We start from the raw sequence: 9,375 nt of genomic DNA, 5'->3' as shown, positions 1-9,375 counted from the left end.
AGGCGTCAAGTCCCCTCAACAATGACTTCATAAAATAGGAGTCATCCCATATTTGCTGAGGGTTTCTTGAGTTTTGGCACCCTACGCCAGCAGGGTCCTGGGTTTTCAAGGAAAAAGCTTACGAAGCAGCATCCTTGCGATAGCATCCCGGGAGTCTGGACAGGGGCTGCGGCGGGTTCCCCATGGCTCCGGCAGCCGGCACAGCGATGCCTTGTGCAGCATTAGCAGAGGAGCCGGCCGGGCTCCTCGTTGCCAGCAGAGATGATTAGTTTTGCACTGGTTTGATTTTTCAGGGTGGATTTGCAGAATGTGATTTCTCCAGGCTGAAAGTTTGAGGCCAGTGGTTTTTTTGCTCTGGAGCAGCAGCTTTGCTCATGGTCATGGGTCCTGTACGAAATGCCATAAAGCACAAAGTGCCTGGCTTGGTTTCTTGGCTGTAATACCCACTCCAGTCTTTCCACCCCAGACCGAAACCCCACGTTTTGCCCTGCGTCTGCAAAGCCAGACCTTGCCTGCAGGCTGGCGGGTGGTTTTGCTGGTACTGGAGGGTGTTATGGGTGTGAAAGCACTTAAAACGAAGCTGTTTCAGGAGCCCAGAGGGTTCATCTCCTGACCCCAGAGCAGGGATCCATGCCAAGATATGAACGGAGGTGGGACTGCTGCATGCCTGCCCTGAGCACCGCTCGCTGCCGGCCGAGGGGAAGGCAGCTCCAGGCAGGTGAAAGGCAGGAAAATAAGCAGTGGAGGAAAGAGTTCAATCTCTGTAAGTACTGCTGACTTCTAAATTAAATAAATCCTAAATAAACTTGGAAATTACTCGGTCTTTGCTGCTGGCACATTTGGGATGATCTGTCTTTAATTTGTAAAGATGGATCTAAATAAACTGAAATACTTGGGGGAGAGGGGGGAGGCTGGGAACCGCCCCTGAAGGCTGATTGCTGTCGGCTGGCGTCCGGGCAGTGCTGCTCGCCCATCTTCCCTGCACGCATGGTGTGGCCAGGAGGGAAAGGCGAGGGGTGGGAAATGATGGAAAGGGATGAAGGACAGAGGAGGGGAAGGGATAGCAAGGAAGGGTAAAAAAAGAAAAGGCTTTTGAACTGTGCTCGTCTGAGTGGGACTGGTAAAAAACATCAACACAGGTGGAAGAAGAATACGGGTGGGAGCAAAACCGCGGGGATCCTCAGGGTCTGGTTGTGAGGACGCAGAGCAGGTCCAGAAGAAGAAAACTGGGGACGGGGGTCGTGGGGGGCTGCGCGGGAGGGCGGCAGGCACTGCTGGGGGTGATGTGGTGTTGGCCACGTACGCTGGGGCCGGTCCAGCCTGAACAACACTCCAGATGAGACGGCAACAAATTTATAACCGTAAAATCCTGATCCTGGGCGGAAGAGGTGCATGCCAGAACAATAGCTGGAGCCCGCGAGGGCGGCGGGGGGACACACACGGGGCCCCGCTCGCACCCCACCCCGCAGCCGCAGGAGGGGCTGTTTACACAACCCTGCCGAAAAAGCCCCCGAACGCTCCTTGTGTTTCCAATGCGGGATCGAGCAGGGCTGCAGGTGATTGGGAGAGACTTGTTTAGTGCAGCTCTTTTGCCAAAAATTAAAAAAAAAAAAAAAAAGAGATTAAAAAAAAAAGCATACCCCGAAGCCTCGGCCAGGATAAAGCATGCACAAGCGAACGGGTCCAAAAGCAATCAGCGCTTCTTGCAGCCCAACGTGTTTCTCTGTTCCCGCACCGGCGGGGTGGGCTGGGGCTCCCTCCCGCCGCAGGGGTGCTGCCGGTTGGTGTCGGTGGGTCGTTCCCCGCCACCGGGACCACGGGGAACCTCGTCTCTCCCCTCCCTCCCAGCCACACACACCTTCTTGCTCTCTTTTTCCCCTCTCCTCCTTCTTTTCCCCCCCTCCCCTGTGCTGTGTATGCTTTAGGTGTAAGCATATATTCTTTTTTTCCTCCCTTGCTTTGCCCTGCTGCCAGTATTAAGCGGTTTCCCGTATTGCATTTAAAAAAAAAGCCCCTACAACCCAACCCGAAGGAAAGCGAGCTCATCCTGAGCTGACCCCGGTGCTCACCCCCATCCCAGCTGCGCTCTGCGTGTTCTCCTTTCCCCTTGGGTGACGCATCCTGGTACCCGGGCACGGGTGCTGGGCACCCCGCTCCGGGGACGGAGGGTCCCACGACCCCCCGGCTGGATGCCCTCCTGCAGCTGCCGGAGCAACAGCGGGAGCCGAGCGTGGGTGCGGCTGAACACCTTGGGAAGGGATCTTTTCCAAATTATTGCTTTAAATAACGACAGCAAAGCAACAGCTCTAGGAAAGATTCGCATTTAGAGGCAGAGATGATTAAAAAAAAAAAAAAAAAAAGCTCCTGCCACTCCTGCCGCATCCTTCAAGTCCTTCAAAGGCACTTGCAGATGGGGTTTTTTGGGGGGTTGGGTTTGGTTTTTTTTTTTTTGTTTAAGGATTATAATATTTAAGTCCTGCAAAAAGAAAGCAGATGGAGAAGAAGACAATGAAAGAAAACAAGCCCAGCGCGGAGCCCACGGGGAGAGGAGCGGAGGAGTGGCTGGGCACAGCACGCGCCTGCGGCCTCCAAAGGCCCAGTAACCACTTGCAGGTGGTCAGCCTCACCCGACAGCAGCGTGTACACACTGCACACGTATATACATATATGTGTGTGTGTATACATGCATAAATTAAAAAAATACACTAAATGTAACTATAGATCTCATATATGCCATTAGCATATATATAGCTCTAAAACATGTAATTTATAACTATTAAACTAATATTAAAACATTGACATGTGGTTCATATTTAATATAGAAAACGTGTAAATTTTGCATTTTGTAAGTGCAAACATAAACTATTATATATAATCAGCTTGTTTCAATCCATGATATTTCAATTTTACTATATGAATAAATAAATACTTAACACCTACTGCGTTATAGTAATGAAAACAGGCTTTTCTGTTGTTTGGTCTTTTCTAGTTTGCAGCCTTTCTATTGAAAAACTCAGGGTTTTGCTCTGATCCAAAATACTTTTTCTCCCACTTTTTCAACTTTCCATGTCTTAGGGCCAGATCCGGCAGTGCAGGGGGAGGCGGCTGCTGCTCCGTGCCCTGGGCTCAGCCAGCAGCGGGGCTCAGCGGGGATTCCCAGCGGGCACGTGCACAAACACACCTACAGAGATAGATATATATATATATGTCTATATTTATTTATATGGAGCTTGTGGAGATATGCTGTGATGAGCTGATGCTCCTGGGGGTGGGCTGGGAGCAGCCGGGCAGGGGCTCTCCCCCCCCCCATTGCCTCTCTGGGTGTACCCATGGGCACGCAGCCCACTTTTATCAAACACCCCAGGCCCCCCCCCCCCCCCGATTTGCAGCCATCCCAAGAAGATCGTTGTAATTTTAGGCTAGCATTGGGTTTTTTGCTACCTGTAAATGAAGCGCCGTGCAGCTCCGTGTGTTCACACAGCACTTTCTGCTCCCAGGAATGGGATGCAGAATTTCCTCTCCTTGCTCTGTCCCTGCATGCACGACACGAAGTCCTCTGGAAGAGCTCATTGCCGTAGTCTCATTCCCTTTGAAGCTCTATTTACCATCACTTATCTCCTGGTGGGTTTTTTTTAAAATGCTATTTGCAGTAAATATCCCCGACTTGAAAAAGGGTTGAGATGCACATTAAAAAAAAAAAAAAAAAAAAGCCTGAGCTATATAAAACTAACGCATATGTCAGCTTTCATCTAATGTCAATTAAAGCACCTAGCATAAACAAGTCGTTAATATAAAGCCCTTGATAAAAGCCTTGCTTTCAGTGTCTCACAGCCACCGTAACCTCACTTATGAATAATCATCTCCGGTCTTTCCCGCCCTCAACCTTCCCATAACTGCTCTTATTGACAAAAAAGATTAGCTCTCCCATGACCAGCGCTAATATCCGGGAGGCCTCACCGTGCCCCCAAACCACTGCCAAAAGGAAGAAATACTACTACTAATAATAATTTTTTAAAAGCGCTGGTGCTCTCTCTGTGCGAGAACCCCCTGAAGATGCTGGTTGATGAAAGCCAGACCCAAAGCTGTGCCCAGAGAAAACCCTTTCGGGTCACTGGGGGCTCACCCTGAGCACTGACACCAGTGTGGGCACCAAGATGCTCTCAGGGATTTCTTTCTTTATTATTTTTAGTTTTCGATGCCTCGGGTGGGGCAAGGACCATCCTCCACCCACCGACACCACCTCCAGCTTCCACCCTTCTGCATCGCATCAGGTGCCTCTTCCCCCATTAAGTACCAAGACCTCAGCATAGCTTTTCTTCCAGGTATATGAAAGACTTGATAAAAATAATTCCCATGTTAAACTGCCACCTCTCCAGCCCCTTTTCTTTTGATATCCCAGGCAGGTGCCGGGCGGAGAGTCGGCAGCAGCCGGGAAAGCTGCTGCGGGACCAATGCCCACGACCGGCCAGGGGGAGAGGAAACCTGGCAAGACACAGGCATGGACCCTTTTTATTTTTAAACTGGTTTTATTCTACACAATTTTTTTAAACAACATTCATAAAACATTAATTACAAAAATGTGCTAATATGGAGTAGGTTTGTTGTTTGTTTTTTTTTTTTGTAGACCAACAATCAGGAATTCACATTTTGAAAGGATAGTCATACTTTTAAGACACACATTCAAATACTTTACTTCCAGATACAAAATTTTAAGGGAATATAAACCGCTTACAAGGAGCAGATGTCCAAAAAAAAGAATAAGTTTAGACTTCAGGTCGGACTTCGGCATCGAATTGAGCGGCTGCTTTCAGGCCACTGGCGCTGCTGGTTTGCCCAGCAGCCCCGGGCACCTCACAGGACCTGGTTCGGAGCCGTGCACGGCTCCTGCTGAGCCAGAGCTGGGAGCACAGTGGAAAAAAAATGGGATTGCAAAGCTACCGACGGTGCTTGCAGCCTTTTACTGAGTCTTTTAGTGGGTACAGACACCACGAGGGCAAGTGTTACCAGCACACTGCAGAGCAAAGCAATGCATCCCACCCCCAAAAAGCCTGGGCAGGATTTTTTTCAACAGTCATGGAACACCGACTGCAACGGCTCCAGACAGCGGCAGGGCTGGAGAAAGGCACGGCATCGGGATCCACTAACCGGGGGTGATGGCAGCAGGCTTGGAGGTCCTGCTTTAAAAACAAGCTGTCTCATGAGTTACCCAAAATGGCCAAAATTTTAGCCTCTGCCCCAGTGCTCCTACGTGGAGTCGGCTCCAAAATCCATCCATCTGAAAGCAAATATTTGGCTTCATCCTGCTGGATTTCAGGGCAGGGGAGGGAGAGTGGGGTAATTTCCTAATTGACCTCAGCCTCCCCCAAAAAGTCCTGTCTCCGGCTTTAATGGGTTCAAATGGCTGAAACAGGATATGCTGGGAAAGTTCAGTCCTCGAGAAGTCGTGTTCTTTCCCAAAATGTTTTGATTGAATGCACTCGGCAGCCAAAAACCCAACTGCATTCAGGCAATCTGGCCATCACCAACCAGAAGCAGAGCGTCGACACTACGCAAAAACCTGCTCCAGTAAACAACTCGTCTTACACGCCATGATTAAAAATGTACAAAAAAAAAAAAAGCTTCATTCCTTAGTAAAATAGACACTAAATCTTGCCTCTAATGCTACAGTTAAGAGCTACGCTTGCCTTGCCGGTCAGAAGTGGATGTAGGGTGAGCGTTGGGAAGTATGTTACAAAAAAGAGGAGAAACTTTGGAGGTACAAAACCTCCTTCCAAAGCCATGTTTTGCAGAAAACGGGAGGGACTGTGTCTTTCCTCTCCTGCCTTGCCTGCCGCCACGGTGACACGGTCGCGGTGGGAAGAGGAGACCGGGGGCACTCGCAGCCTCCGTCCTTGGTGGGAGCACTAAGGGCATTGCAACATTTGCAAAACTAAAACAACAAAACGGCGCCTGAAAGGGCTTGTTGTGCAGGATGAGCCCGCCAAAGCCCGGCGATAACCTCGCTGTCACCGGGACTAAAGTCCGCGGAGCCGCCGTGCCAAGCTGATAAAGCTCCCGGAGCGATGCTCGCCCCCCGGCTATGGGGAAGGTCACCCCTGCAGCCGTCCCTGGGGCTCAGCCGCAAAGCCCACTCGGCAGCTCCATCCATCCCCATGTCTGCTTTCCTGCCGAGGGCTCTCGAAAAGAAGCTAAATAGCTTTTTTTCGGTTCGTTGCCTGCCGGTGGAGCCCCTCTACGGTGCCAGCTCCATCCCCACCGGTGTTACGTAGAGGATGTTGGAGTATTTAAGGAGCGCTTGTCAATCACGTCATTCTCCCCAAAGGTTATGAGGGCGGCTGAGACTTAAACAAGCCTGCAAAAGCTGCCCGAGTGCAGGTTTTTGCAGCAGAAAGGCAGCGGCTCCAGCGGCAGGATCGGCTTGCCATGGCAAAGGAGCCAGGGCTTTCAAAGTAGTTCTAGTTTTCTGCTTCCAGCTGGATAAGGAGAAGCAAACTCCGCCAGCATGAAAATTATTGAAGCTAAAATAACCAAGGTAACCCCCAAACAAAACTGTTGGGTACAGAGGCACGTAAAAGCCGGGTAACAGTTTGCAGTGAAGGATGGAGGGACGGCAAGGCTCTCGGCTGGATCTGTCCTCCTCTGCATCCAGAGGATTTGGTCCAAGTTCACCTTTATGCAGGTTGTTACTCTGAGGACTGTGTGGCCACATATAGACGCAGATGTCAGCCAGGGTTAAAATTCACCCTAAGCCTCCCGAGATGCTAAACCGGAGTGATCTGAGCAAGCATAGACGAGATCCTCAGCACCAAATCAGACTGCTCAGAGCAAATCGCTCTTAGCACCAACGTACCGACGCCAAAAGAGACCCTCTATCGCCGTGCAAAATGCTCCTGCGGCACAATCCTGCACGGAAGGGCAGGAATGTCCTTGCCCAGCTGCAGGCTACCTCCCTCTCCCGGATTCTCCGGACCAGGCAGCGCAGCCCGGAGGGTTACGAAGCTCCTCGACTGCTGGCGTAGCCAAACTGGCAGCCCCAAAGCACCACGATGGTGGGAGGCAGAGCCAAAACGTCTTGAAACTGGGGGTCTCCAAACCCCACGGTACCGCAGCAGACCTGCAAAAGCCCTCAAGCTTTGATGGCAATTAGGATGTGGCCTTCCCACAGCTCGGAAATGTTAGGAAACCTCAACGCCAGCCAACGAGTGGCCAGAATTTGTTAAATTTAAGCTGTGCGACTTAGAAACGTGTATTTCCCTGGCCACAGGACCTTAGGGCAGGGCACGCTGTAATGCAGCAACTCCCGCAGATGGTTCCAGCTTTGTTTCACAACTCGAAAAAGCTCTAAGCCATGAATCATGGCACTTCCCGGGTAGCTCCTGCAGCCGCTGCCCTGCCAGCCTTCCCATCACCGGGGCAGCCCCAAAAGGCTGAAAACACAATCTCCCCTCCGAGCCCTTCCAGCTCGGCTGTCCCGCTCCATCCCTCAGCCAGAGCGAGAGGAGTTAAACCCAGTGCCTCACTCCTCTGCAGCAGCAAAAAAAAAAAAAAGAAAAAAAGAAGAAAAGACAACAACTCCTTTTTGAACACCCTCAAGCTAAAGATTTAGAAAAGCAGCCCCAGCCAAGCCCCGAGCAGGGCGCTGCTGGGACACGTCCCGCGCTTGCTGTACACTTACATAAGGCTACGCGCACGCCTGCAGCTCTCCAAACACCCCGGGCACGGAGCAAAGCTGCTCCCTTCCCGCTCCCTTCCACCCTTTTCCCACCCGAGGGACTCGACCCACTCCCGTGCCTTCACTGGTTCCCAAAATGCCTGAGCCTGGAGTGTCGGGCTCCACCTTCCCCTCCCGGAGCAAGAGAGCAGGGCAGGAATCACAGCCCGGCACTTGCAGGGTTTTTTTTAATTAGAAAACTGAGTAAAAGGTAGTTTTTGCTGTGAACGCTGCCTCCCATTCAGCCCTCGCCCACCCAGCGGAGGACATGGATGTGCTGGGCTAGGACGAGCAGATCCTCAGGGGAAGAAACAGGAGGGGTTTTAGGATGAAGCTTTTTGCAACAGGTAGGGACCTATTGGGCGTCACAGCACCAGACTACAACAGGTTAAAAGGACGTTTTGGAGACCAGTGCAATTTCTCCCTGTTTATAGATGCTCAGGTCGCCACAATCCCACCTCTCACACGCCGCAAATCTGCAAAAATTCTTGCAAGCTGCCCGATACTCAAGGGACAGACTAGACGCACAGCAGCAGCATTTAGCTGACAAACCCACCCCCAAATACTCCCCTTTATGTTGACAGACTACGCCAACCTTTGCCCTTCCTGTTCCCATCTGTGTTTGCAGACGAGGCGAACCTTTCATTGCTGTTGCTCAAACATGCCTTCCCCGCTGCAGAATTTGCCCTCTTCTTGACCAAGGGCAGGATCTCGACCAGACAAAGATGCCGAGAGTGGTTTTGGGAGCCTGGTACCAGACATTGCTCCAGGATAGGATGAGGGGTGGATTCCTTCGACCAAACTTGGATGGTCCATGAATGCACCTCGTCACTCGAAATCTCCTAGAGGGTCGATAATAAGAGCTGTGGGCAAAGACCAAACTTTAGGGGGGATGAACGTGGGTACCAGCATCCCTCCTGGGAATGGAGGCGCTGGCTCCCGGCTGACACAGAGCTGGTCTGATGCCGCTGCAGCGTTAAGCACCCATTGCGCCGAATGCAGGCTCCTCCCGGGGCAAAGACCTTTGCAGGCAGATGGAGCATTTAAGGCAAGTGGAAATCTGTAGAAATTTGGGATTTGAAGCATAAATCGCTTTATAAGCCAGAGAGGTTTTACCCCAACAAAGTCTCACGCAAAGCTGGGTGGTCCTCGGTGGGCTCTGCCGTGCAGCCGCTTGCTCAGGCCAGACGTGGGTTTGAGGCAGCTCTGCTCATCCTCTTGTTGCTCTGAAGAAGCTACTTCTTGAATTTAAATCCCTCGTAAGCTCTCCTTCGGTCACATTAAGGTCAAAAATGCGATTTAAAGAACTTCATTGAACTCCGATGTGAATAAAAGCCCCAAAACTCACCAAAGGAGTTACAGAGTTACGAGGCAATGTCTTTCTTTCCTTCAGCCGTCAGATGGCTTTGGATGCCCCACTGCCAACGCTCCCACCTGGAAAGCGTCACTTTAATGCCCTGCCCTAGGCTAAGCCTGGCAGATCCCACCGCAGCCGGAGCGAGGTGGTTCGGCTCCCACCAACGCACGGGTGTACGCATGCCCTGCCTGCCGATGCGGCTCCTGCTGCCTCCTGTGGCTTCCTAAACCCGGCTATGGGTCCGCAGAGCCGTAGCAGACGATACAATACGGGCAATGAAGGGTAATAACAGTCACAGGAGAGCATA

Source organism: Harpia harpyja, chromosome 18 (assembly GCF_026419915.1).
Source record: "Harpia harpyja isolate bHarHar1 chromosome 18, bHarHar1 primary haplotype, whole genome shotgun sequence".
In the NCBI taxonomy this organism is placed as follows: domain Eukaryota; kingdom Metazoa; phylum Chordata; class Aves; order Accipitriformes; family Accipitridae; genus Harpia; species Harpia harpyja.
The sequence above is the reverse complement of the archived record's forward strand: the minus strand, read 5'-3'. Positions refer to the sequence as shown.